Raw genomic sequence first — 13,808 nt, forward strand, 5'->3', positions numbered from 1 at the left:
ATATATTTCCGTTTACAATTAGAGGTTCGTGAATCGTTGAGTATAGTCAAAGGTTAATTGTATCCATGTAAACAGTTCTAAAGTTTCGAGACTCAACATTACAGATTTTGCTTATCGTGTCGGAAATATATAAAGATTACAGTTTAAATTTGGTCTGAAATTTCCGAGTTATTACAAAAAACACATTCAGTAAAACACAAGTATTAATAATAAATATTAATAATATAAGTTGGGAAAATCCAGGGTCGTTACATTACCCACCTGTTAAAGAAAATTTCGTCCCGAAAATTTTAGCTGAGGTAGATGGAGGAGTTGGGAAAAGGTGAGGATACTTTTGCATATTTGATCCTCTTTCTCCCAGGTAAACTCAGGTCCTCGTTTGGCATTCCATTGTACTCGGATGATCGAAATCTTGCTGTGTTTCAAAGTTTTGACCTAACGGTCCATAATCTCGACAGGCTCTTCCACGAAGTGGAGTTTTTCATCAATTGTAAGTTCCTCCAATGGTATGACATGTTCCGGTTCAGCAAGACACTTCTTCAAATTCGATACATGAAAGGTAGGATGAACTGAGCTCAATTGAGTTGGAAGATCCAAGCGGTAAGCAATGGGTCCAACACGCTCCAAGATTTCAAAAGGACCAATGTATCGCGGGTTGAGCTTCCCACATTTTCCAAAACGGATTACACCTTTCCAAGGTGCGACCTTCAACATTACACGGTCACCCACGTTGAATTCGAAGTCTTTACGTTTAAGGTCTGCATAACTCTTTTGGCGATCACGGGCCGTCTTGAGTCTCGCTTGAATTTGGACAATCTTCTCAGTTGTTTCATGGACTATCTCGGGTCCGGTGATTTGCGTTTCACCTACTTCGGCCCAAAAAATAGGAGATCGGCATTTGCGGCCATACAACACTTCAAAAGGTGCGGCATTAATACTCGAATGATAACTATTGTTGTAAGAGAATTCGGCTAGCGGCAAATGCCTTTCCCAAGCCTTTCCGAAATCAATGAAACATGCACGCAACATGTCTTCCAAAGTCTGAATCGTGTGTTCGCTTTGTTCGTCGGTCTGCGGGTGATACGCAGTGCTCATGTCGAGACGAGTCCCCAAGGCTTCTTGCAAAGAACGCCAAAATCTGGAAGCAAAACGGGGATCGCGATCTGAGATGATCGATAAGGTCACACCATGATGAGATACAACCTCTTTTATGTATAGTTGAGCGAGTCTCTCCATCGTATCAGTTTCCTTCATGGCTAAGAAGTGTGCAGATTTGGTAAGACGATCAACGATAACCCAGATGGTATCGTATCCGCCCACCGTCTTTGGTAACTTCGTAATGAAATCCATTGTTATCCTTTCCCACTTCCATTGCGGGATTTTCGGTTGCTGAAGTAACCCAGAGGGCCTCTGATGTTCGGCCTTAACTTTTGAGCAAGTCAAACACTTCCCAACATAAGTTGCAACGTCCTTCTTAAGATTAGGCCACCAGTACTATTCCTTAAGATCGTGGTACATTTTGCCCGCTCTGGGATGAATCGAATATCTCGACTTATGGGCTTCATCTAGTATAAGGCTCCGTAGATCTCCATAATGGGGTACCCAAATTCTTCCGGCATAGCATCAGAGTCCAGTCTCCTTAACTTCAAATCGAGAAACGAGAATGTTCAAGTATTCATGAGATATATTCTCCTCCTTGAGAGCCTCATCTTGGGCTGCTCGGATCTGGCTATTGAGGTTCGAATGAATGGTGATGTTCAGTGCCCGAACACGAAGAGGTGCCATCCTCTCCTTTCGGCTCAAAGCGTCAGCTACAACATTGGCCTTACCAGGGTGATAACGAAGTTCATAATCATAGTCATTCAGCGTCTCGATCCATCGACACTGTCTCATATTTAGTTGCTTCTGATCAAAGATGTGTTGGAGGCTTTTATGATCGGTGAAAATAGTGCTCTTTGTTCCATAAAGGTAGTGTCTCCACAGCTTTAATGCAAAGACAACGGCTCTAAGCTCGAGATCGTGAGTTGTGTAATTTTGCTCATGAATCTTCAGTTGTCGGGAGGCGTAAGCGATAACCTTTGTTCATTGCATCAGTACACAACCAAAACCACTTTTCGAAGCATCGCAATAAACGACGAAATCGTCACTGCCTTCAGGAAGTGATAAGATAGGTGCGGTGGTTAACTTCTTTTTCAAGGTTTGAAATGCTGATTCCTGTTCGGGTTCCCAAATGAACTTTTTCCCTTTGTGAGTCAGCGCGGTCAAAGGACGCGCAATCAAAGAGAAACCTTCAATAAATCTTCGGTAGTAACCGGCGAGGCCTAGAAATTGGCGGATATGAGTCGGAGTAGTGGGGGTTTCCCACTTGCTGATAGCTTCGATCTTTGCGGGATCAACTTTGATACCTTGATCACTCACAACGTGACCCATAAATTGGACTTCCTTCAACCAAAACTCACATTTGGAGAATTTTGCATAAAGTTGCTCTTGTCTCAAGAGTTCCAACACTAGACGAAGATGTTGTTCATGTTCTTCTTCGCTTTTGGAGTAGATGAGGATATCATCTATGAAGACGATAACGAACTTATCCAGGTATGGCTTGCATACACGATTCATGAGGTCCATGAATACGGCAGGTGCGTTGGTTAAATCGAATGGCATCACGAGAAACTCATAATGACCATAATGAGTTCTGAATGCAGTCTTCATCACGTCGCTCTCCTTCACCCTCAACTGGTGATAACTGGATCACAAATCGATCTTAGAGTAAACGCTCGATCCTTGCAACTGGTCGAAAAGATCGTCAATTCGGTGAAGAGGATATCGATTCATGATCGTCAATTTGTTGAGTTCACAGTAGTCGATACACATGCAGAAGGATCCGTCCTTCTTCTTCACAAATAAAACAGGTGCGCCCCAAGGCGAGAAACTTGGTTGGATAAATCCACGGTCTAGCAGTTCTTGTAATTGGCTCTGCAACTCTTGCATTTTGGAAGGTGCGAGTCGATAAGGTGCGCGAGCTACATGTACAGCCCCTGGCACAAAATCGATCTGAAACTCCACTGCTCTCGGTGGCGGTAATCCAGGCAATTCTTCCGGAAAGACATCGGAAAATTTGTTCACAATTCGTACGTCATCCATGCTCTTCACCTCGGTTTCTAACGTTTTCACATGTGCTAAAACAGCAAGACGTCCTTTCTTCATGATCTTTTGTGCTTTCATGTAACTAATGAGATTTAGTTTCAAGCTACATCTCTCTCCGTAAATAATCAATGGCTTACCATCTCCGTGTGGTATACGAAGAGCTTTATCTCCACAGATAATGTCAGCCCTTATCTTTATCAACCAGTCCATACCGACAATAACATCAAAGCTTCCCAACTTAATGGGTATCAAGTCAATCTCGAAATCCACACCAGCTATGTTGATAATAGCTCCTCGGCTAATTTGGTCAACTTTCTCAAGTTTTCCATTGGCTACCTCAACAAGCATACTCTCCTTTAAAGGAACTAACGACCAATTTATCTTAGAGCAAAAGTGTCTACATACATAACTTCTATCTGCACCAGTATCAAACAGAACAGAAGCTAATAGATTGTTGATAGTGAATATACCTGTAACCAAGTCGGGGTTTTCACGGGCATCCCTTGCGTTTATGTTGAAAGCTCTGCCACGAGGTGGTCCACCGTCCTTTCGCTTATTGGGACACTCATTTTTGAAGTGGCCCGGTTGTCCACACTCATAGCACTTTCTCGGTCCAGTGGGGTTTGTCTTCACATTCAGGGTGGTGATCTTGCAGTCTTTGCCAATATGCCCAGTCCTTTTACATTTTTCGCAGACCACGTCGCAGTACCTGGTGTGATGCTTGTAGCATCTCTTGCACTGCGGCAGACTACCCTTGTAGTTAGAGTTCGAGCTAGGGTTTGAGTTGGGGTTGTTTCCCTTGAAACCCTCATGTCGCATAGCCGGGTTTTGATCATAGACTCTCCCCTTGTTGTTGTCCCACTTAGGCTTCTCACTACTACCCGATTCGGATTTAGCCTTTTCTGGTTCTTGGCTGGTGATTTGGTTCATCGGGGTATGCGCCATGCGCATAGCTTCCGGGACATCAGCTGGTTTTGAAGAGGTGACATTTCCTTGAATGGACTTGGGGAGTCCCCAGAAATACCGTTCCATTCGCTTAAATTTGGGGGTGACCATCGTAGGACACATCAGAGCTAATTCCAGATACCTTCGGTTATAACTATCAAGATCATTTCCTACCACTTTCAGTCCCCAAAACTCAGTTTCCATCTTCTGTATCTCCGTTCTGGGGCAGTACTCTTCGATCATGGCCCCCTTAAATTCCTCCCACGGGGTAGCATACGCCTCATCGATACCCTTAGCTTGGGCAAGTGTGTTCCACCAGGTTAAGGCGCCGTCCGACATCGTACATGAGGCATACTTGGTTTTGTTTGTCTCTGAGCAGTTACTTACACGGAACACAGCTTCTAATTTCTCAAACCACCTAGTAAGTCCAACTGGCCCCTTAGTACCACTAAAATTGTGGGGCTTGCAGCTTTGGAATTCCTTGTATGTGCACCTGTTATGATTGTGCTGGATAACCGGTGGAGCTTGGGGGTTCATTTCCGCTATAGCTACGGCTACCTGCTCGGCTATCATTTCTTCGATATGTGCTGCTGTGGGCGTTGATCTTCCGTTGGCCATTGATCTTCTAAACAAAAATTTTGACTCAATTCAAAATCCAGCATTCAAATAATAATAATACAGTATATGGTAACCAACATGGAATCAACACAACACATGTTACTTAAGTAACGCAAATAGATTCAGATACCACAAAATCATCATACAGTAACGTAAATAGAATACCGTACAGAGATTAAATAACACTAAGTTCCATTTATTAATAAAAAGTTGCATACATTCGCATAAGATTCGTACAATACATGAGTGAAACATGAAACTACAAACGGTATTACATAAAGAAACCTAATACAAAAGCCCTATGGTGACGGTGGGTAAAGGTTGTCCATTACATGGGACATCTGATCCTCTAGCTCAGTTACTCGAGCACGGAGGGTATCCACCTCCCTCGTCAGTTCCTCGACATAGGGAGAGGCTGGTGGAGCAGGCAGTGCTGATGGTGCAGGTGGTGCCGGAGGTGCAGATGATGCTGGTGGAGCTGGTGGTGCAGACGGTCCAGCACCAGAAGTAGATGCTGCATAATGGAGAGCCTTACGTATGAATGGATCAGTAGGATACGGCACAAGCAGTTTACGGGCGATAACTCTAACCTTCAGTCCATGTGCATTAACGAACGATCTACCTCCGTTAACCCCTGGAATAATGGTACTGTCGAAACGATACCGCTTCTTCGGCGGGGTAGAGGGTCGCTGCACGGGTGCTTCCTCAGGGTCCTCGTCGGAATCATTGTCGCTGGAATCGTCAGATGCTGAGTCATCGGATGATGAGTTATCGGAATCATCTGAAGGTGGATGTGCTCGGCCAGTAGTCATCAGTCGGTATCTGCCGGGTGGATTCGGAACAACACGTCCATCAGGAAGGCGTCTAGCCCAATGACCATGCTCATTCCGGAAAGGAACGTCCCCATATTCCCCAGGAATCACAGCACCACCGAATGGTGCTGTGGCTCCGAGGGTCCTGGGATGAGTGGAGCTGGAATCTCCGGTGGATCCTCATGTTCGTTTGAGATGATTACTGGGTCGGGTGCATGGCTACTATCTCAAGAGGACGAAGCGCCAGAGTCGCTGGAGGGTAAAGAGGACGGGATCTGTGAATCGGAAACAATGGCAGGCGATGTGGCGGATGAGTCTGAGTCGCTCTCCAAAATGATAACGGGCGGGATATCCGACATCTGAACAAGGAAAAATAACTTTTTCCATGTCAGTAAGTCATAAAGCAAGCACGTATTAGGCAAAGTAACTACGACAGTCTAGATCATCTATAGCAGTAAGTAGCATGGCAATAATGACAAGTATCATGCAATTGAAAGCAGATAATAGCATGCAGTAGTGAAAGCAAGTAACAGTATACAGCATATAGCAGTAAAAGTAAGCAGCAGCATGTAGCAAGTTCCGCAGAAACAAGTAAACTAGCAAGTTGTAGATTAGTCCTATTAGTGAATCCTACTTGGTCCGGTCTAGACTCACTAATGCAACCTAATTCCCTACAACCAATGCTCTGATACCAAATGTGATGCCCCGTACAAAATCAACGTGTACGGATCATCAACAACAGGATCATTACAAGGTCAAACACTATATGCTGTTTTAAAATAAGTTTGCATTCATAAAACGGAGTGACGTCTTAACCGACATTAAAAGTTTTACAACCGATAGTGTGCTTCTACGAATAGAAGGAAATAATAATAGTACGTGACCCATAGGTCGTTACAAATACATCGTTTCAAAAGTAACAAAGTTTGAATGCAAAATAAATGTTTCATGCGAAGACATCTCTAATAAGCGCAGCGGGAGTCTACAAAGCATGGCAACTACAGCGGAAGCAATCAAACCTTAAGCACCTGAGAAAAACATGCTTAAAAACTTCAACACAAAGTTTGGTGAGCTATAGTTTAAGTATAACAGTAATGTAAGGTAGGCCACGAGATTTCAGTATTTCAAAACAGTATGAAAAGTATATGTATAACCGTGGGCACTTGGTAACTAACTTAACTTAAATAACACCCCCTAAAAGTACACTTGGCGAGTGCATAAGTTTACGAAGTATTAAACACCCGTTAAATGCTAGCGCTGCTAGCCCTAGTGGGGATGTCAAACCCTATGGATCCATATCTAAGATTCGCGTTCACCGGTTCAAAGACCGATGACTAAACGTTACCGAGCTAAGGGGAAAGTTTATGCCGTTGTATAACCCACACATATATAAAGTTTAAGTACTCGTGCCTAGTATGTAAAACGTAAAATGCGCAAGTATTCTCGGCCCCAAAATAGTTAAAGTAAAAAAGGGATGCTATAACTCACAGTGGAAAGTAGTAAAAGTCGATACGCGAGAATAGTAAGCAAGTAGTTTGTCCAAAGAGTCCTCAATCTAAGTCAAAAGTTACTAAGTTAGTAAATCGTTCCCAAAGGTTTAAAAGTATGTAAATTAGGTCTTAAGTATCATCATCATTCATCATTAATCAAAAAGTGTAAAGTAAGTTTTAATCGAGAATAGAGTTTGAAATAAAGGCTGACTTCGTTCAGTCGCCACGACCTCTATACAAACTGAAATGAGGTGAGACCAGTGGCCATGGCTCCATATATGAGTCCCCTAGAGGCTGACCAATTTCCAGAACCAAACTCGTCTTCGTTTGACCGTGGTGACAGTTTAAGTGAGAGTAGGTCTGAAATTTCAGCACAACGTTAAAAGGGTGTAGTGACTTTCGGATGGCCATAAATCCTAAACCGTAACTCGGATTAAGACGAGGTCTAAACGGAAAATCATTTACTCGAATCGAACTAGCTGTAAATAAAATTTTCCAGTAGCCCAGGTTAATGATCAGACCCGGAAAACAGTAGGTAAGGTGCTCCAGTGGGTTCTTGGTGCTTGATGCTTATCACGGTTCTCATCCTTGATGCTTATAGCTTCAAGTGTACAACTCGTTGATGTGTTTACATCATCTTAACCAAGTTTTGACCATCATAACACTAATGTAAGTCTAAGATATGTAGCACAACTCACTTAAGAGTTGTATGAAGGTTGATGAACCAAAGTTACATCAAGATCTTAGATCCGACACATACATGAGTTCTAATAGTAATATTAAGCAACAAACTTGGAAGTAAACTAAATAAACAAGATCTTAAGTTGTAGAACTTAGATCTTAGCTAGATATTAAAGATCTTAGACTAGAAAGTCTAGATCTAGTGTTCTTAAGTTAGATCCTAAGTTATAGAACTTGGATCTTCACTTTTATGAAACCATAAGTTATGAAACTTAGATTTTCATCTTGTAAAATGTATGTAAGCTTATAAGCTCTTATTTACAACAAAATTAGAAGACCATAAGCTATAAAAACTTAGATCCATGATAGTTAAAGCTAAGGGGTATAAAATACTATTAAATTTTACAAGGAAATACTATTAAATACGATACAATTTTACACAAGATATTTATTTATTTATAGAATGGATATACTTAAACCTTGCTACAACACTTATAGGCAGTGTACCTAATCGTACAGTAGTGTAGTTTTTAGTAAGTCCGGTTCGTTCTACAGGGAAAATCTTTAAACAAAGCTTAACGCTATATTAGTTTAAATTTATAAAAATACAAATATATATATAAGTAATATTATTATTATAAAGGGGGGTTTTTACCGTTTAATGACCGGTTTGTCGATTTTAAAACTTTAGTCGCAGTTAAAACCAAAATTAAAAATAAATACAAGACTTAATGTAAAGTAAATAACGATAATGAAATTGTGATAAATAAAAGTAAGATAAAATAAACTTGCGATAATTAAAAAGTACGATAATTAAAAGTGCAATTAAATACAATAACAATAAATAAAAGTGCGATAATTAGAAGTGCAATTAAATATAAAATAAAGGAAATTAAATATGAAATAAAAGAATTATGCTTATTTAAACTTCCGTAATCATGATGTTTGACGTGTTGATTTTAGTTTTATGCCCATGGGTTAATTGTCCTTTGTCCTGGATTATTTAATATGTCCGTCTGGTTTTTGTCCATAACAGTCCATCAGTCATAAATATAAAGTGCGAGTGTCCTCGTCAAATTATCCTTATACCCGAAGTTAAATATTCCAACTAATTGGGGACTTAAACTGTAACAAGATTTTAATACTTTGTTTAATAATTACACCAGGTTATCGACTGCGTGTAACCCAAGGTTTTAATACTTTGTTAACAATTATGCCAAGTGTACTTGTACATAATTTCACCCCTGTTTTAATAATTCTAGTGGCTATTAATCCATTCCCGTGTCCGGTTAAATGAACGATTATTCGTACATATAAATATCCCGCCCATCGTGTCCGATTGAGTGTATATGGTTATTTATAGGGACGTCCAATTGTAAATCTTTATATTAAAATTAACAAACTATCATTTAGTTAAACAAATATAAAGCCCATTAATAGCCCATAGTCTAATTTCCACAAGTGTCATTCTTTTGTCCAAACTCCAATTATGGTACAAAGCCCAATTACCCAATTTTAGTAATTAGCCCAACATCATGATTACTTCGTTTTAAATAAGCATAATAATAACTTAGCTACGAGACATTAATGTAAAAAGGTTGAACATAACTTACAATGATTAAAAATAGCGTAGCGTTGCACGGACAGAATTTCGACTTACACCCTTACAACATTCGCTAACATACCCTTATTGTTAGAAATTAAAATTAAAATTAAAATTAAAATTAAAATATAAAATATAAATATAAATATTACGTATACATATATAGAGAGAGATTGATTTATGATATTAAAACTCGTTGAACTGCGTTGGCTTTTATAGGGAATTGAGTCCAGGGGAACTCCGCGACTCGCAGCATTTTCCTTCTTCAAACTCCGCAAGTCGCGGAGTTTGAAATTACAGCTCACCCAGCTTTGGCTCTTTGTTTGCCGACGAATTATAAATATATTATAATATATATATTAATTTTAAGAATTAATTATATATTATATTATATTTATATACATGGTTAACTTGTAATTTTTAGTCCGTTGCGTCGAGCGTTGAGAGTTGACTCTGGTCCCGGTTCCGGATTTTCGAACGTCCTTGCGTACAATTTAATATCTTGTACTTTGCGATTTGAATCTTGTACTCTTGTAATTTCGAGACGTTTCTTATCAATAATTGGAACCACTTTGATTGTATTATGTACTTTTGAGCTTTTTGATCGTTTGCGTCTTTAATTCATCGAATCTGTCTTTTGTCTTCACCTTTTATTATTTAAACGAATATTACTTGTAAATAGAACAATTGCAACTAAAAGCTTGTCTTTCTTGAGGAATAATGCTATGAAATATATGTTTGTTTTTAGCATTATCAATCCAACATAAGTGTATGAAGTTATAACTAGAAAGTTAAACTTCTATGTTCTTGAACTTACAAAGTTTAAACTTTTGTTCCAAGAAAAATGAGATCAAGATTAACTAGTAATACTTGACCAATAACAACAATCACGAATTTAAAATACATAAAATGAAGAGATAAACTAAATCTACAAGTAATAAGTTCATGGTTGTTCATACTTAGGAAGATTCAAGCCAAGGCTTGGATCTTTAAGAAAGTAAACCTTAAGTTTACAAAACATGAACACAAGTATGATTATAAAGCTCATCAACTTTTCTTTTTAACAAGTTTTATGGAGGAATCAAACTATAAACTTGATCCTCCTTGGTTCTTGTTTGTTCTTGTATAAACAAGATAATATGAAGAATAAACTAGAAAGTTTGATTCTTAACAACTAGTAATAAACAACAGCAAAAAACAAGTAAGTAACAACAAACAAAGAACAAGTAAATTGATGATGATGGTGGCGGTTTTGTTAAAGGAAAAAGAAGAAGAAAACTAGAACATAATACTTACAAGAAAGGAGAGAAAAGTGTAAGTATTTTGTGTGTGTGTGAAATGAAATGAAGACAAGTGAATAAGTAACAAAAAAAAAATTGAACTCTCCCTCCCCTCAAATGAGGCCGACGGTTTCAAGGGACCAAAGAGGAAGGTCAAGTGCTCACTTTCAAACATGGGAGAAAGGTGTAAGCTTAGAATGGTAATAAAGTTAAATGTATGGGAAAGAGTTCTTGCATGCTTGTAGTATTTGTCTCATCATTAACTTAATTAATCTAAGTTTATCATTAATAAGTTACTATTAATAAAATGGGCTCACAACTAGTCCATTAAGAGAAGTAGGGTGGGCTTCAAAGTCCATAACCATTAACAAAAGTCCATGTGTAAGTATGTAACAAATAAATAAACAAAGCCCAAGTAATTAACTACTTGCATTAGTTAATTAAAAATAATTAATAATAATTAATCATGAACGTAAATAATATTCAAAATATTATTCGTGTAAAGTACGGGTGTCACAAAGTCAAGTCGGGACATGTAAAGTCAATTACGGTAACAAGTAAATGTATAAAAACACATTCATTAAAACATAAGTATTAATAATAAATATTAATAATATAAGTTGGGAAAATCCAGGGTCGTTACATTTAGGGTTTAGGGTTTAGATTTAGGGTTTATGATTTAGAGTTTAGGTTTAGGTTTTTGGGTTTAGATTTGGGGTTTAAGATTAGATTCTAGGGTTTAGATTTTGGGGCTTAGGGTTTATGGTTAGGGTTTAGATTTAGTTTTAAATTCAAAGGATTTAGAAGAGTTTAGGGTTTAAGGTGTAGGGTTTAGACTTTAGGGTGTAAGGTTTAGATTTTATGGTTTAAATGATATTAATAAATGATTTTAACTTTCAAAAATCCCGCGAAACCGTGGGTCTTTAACTAGTAGCAATTTAAAGCGAGATTTAAACATACATCGTCATTGTTTAAAGTCTAAATAGAGAGAAAAAAAGGTTTTAGCCGGTTAAAGTATTTGTAGTTATAAGTAGTGATGGCAAAGGATCGGATATGGATCGGATGATGCCATATCCACATCCATATCCATTTAATTTTTTATCATCCATATCCATATCCATATCCATTTAGTTTCACTTCATCCGTCCATATCCATATCCGATGGATTAAGGGGGTTAATGAATATCCGTTGGATATCAAATAAAATGTTAATCTAACGACGAATTTAACAATTTAATATAGATTATAATAAATGTAAATATTTAATCTCCGTGTTTTCGATTTGTTACACATGTTTTTATTTTCATTTGTCGCCGATTGTGAATTTAATTAAACAAAATACGGTATAATATAAGTAAATATACGTTTAAACTAATCTAAATATGTAACTTTGAATATTATTAGTAGCAATTTAATAATTGTGACTATCACATCTCTTATTTTCATTAATAATGTAGGTTATATGTATATGTATATCGATATGTAGATGTATATGCATATATTTTAGTACATATATATGTATATATAGATGAATTTATGGTTGTAACGACCCTGGTTTTTCCAACTTATACTTATTAATATTTATTATTAATACTTGTGTTTTAATAAATGTATTGTATTACATTTACTTGTTACCGTATTTAACTTTACATCCCCGATTTGTCTTTGTGAAACACGTACTTTACACGAATAATATTTTTGAATATTATTTACATTCATGATTATTTATTATTAATCATTTTTAATTAACTAAGGTTACTAGTTAATTACTTGGACTTTAATTGATTAATTGCATACTTACTTGGACTTGAACTTTTATTATTGGAAATGGACTTGGAAGCCCACCCTACTTCCTTGATGGACTAATTAGCCCATCTTTTATGCAAGTATTACATCAAGTGTAAACTTAGATTAATTAGTGAATGAAAGACTAGTTACTTGTATCCTTACACCTTGTTCCCATGCCAATTTGCTTTATTACCATTTTGAGCTCACACATTCATCCATGCATGAAAGAAACTAGCAAACATTTCCCATTTTGGCACCCCCTTGGGCAGTCGGTTTTGGGATGGGTAAAGGGGGGTTCCAAACTTTTTTTTGAGTTACTTATTACTTGTATTATCTTCATTTTTACACACACTACCTACTTGCACATTCATTTACTCTTTATTCTCTCTTAAACTTGTAAGTTACAAGGCTTCATTTCCTCTTCTTTTTCTTGTAAAAACCGAAACCATAAACCTTCATCATCATCATTCTTACTTGTTTAAGTTACTTGTTCTTTGTTGTAGTTTACTTACTTGTTGTTTGTAGTTGTTTACTTAATAGTTGTAAGAATCAAACTTCCTAGTTTATTCTTCATATTATCTTGTATTACAAGAACAAACAAGAACCTAAACTTTCTAGTTTATAGTTCTACATTTAATGTTTTAAAAGAATTAAAGTTCATGAGTTCTAAAATCATACTTGTGTTCATGTTTGTAAACTTAAGGTTTACTTTCTTAAAGATCAAAGCCTTGGCTTGAATCTTTAAAGTATGAACAACCATGAACTTGCCACTTGTAAATTTAACTTAATTCTTACTTTGTACATGCTTTAAATTCGTGAATCTTGTTGTTATTGGTCAAGTACTACTAGTTAATCTTGATCTCATTTATCTTGAACTAAACGTTAACTTTATAAGTTCAAGAACATGGAGGTTTAACTTTCTAGTTACAACTTCATATACTTATGTTGGATCTAAGTTTATATAACTTATGGTCTTCTAATTTTGTTGTAAATAAGTGCTTACAAGCTTACATACATTTTTCAAGTTGAAAATCTAAGTTTCATAACTTATGGTTTCATTAAAGTGTAGATCCAAGTTTTGTAACTTAGGATCTAACTTAAGAACACTAGATCTAGACTTTCTAGTCTAGGATCTTTAAGATCTAGCTAAGATCTAAGTTCTACAACTTATGATCTTGATTATTTAGTTTACTTTCAAGTTTGTAGCTTAATATTACTTTTAGAATTCATGTATGTGTCGGATCTAAGATTTTGATGTAACTTTGGTTCATCAAACTACTTGCAACACTTAAATGAGTTGTGCTACTTATCTTAGACTTACAATAGTGTTATTATGGTCAAACCTTGGTTAAGATGATGCAAACCCATCAACGAGTTGTACACTTGAAGCTATACGCATCAAGGATGAGAACCGTGATGAGCATCAAGCACAAAGAACCCACCAGAA

Source organism: Rutidosis leptorrhynchoides, chromosome 9 (genome assembly GCF_046630445.1).
Source record: "Rutidosis leptorrhynchoides isolate AG116_Rl617_1_P2 chromosome 9, CSIRO_AGI_Rlap_v1, whole genome shotgun sequence".
Classification (NCBI taxonomy): domain Eukaryota; kingdom Viridiplantae; phylum Streptophyta; class Magnoliopsida; order Asterales; family Asteraceae; genus Rutidosis; species Rutidosis leptorrhynchoides.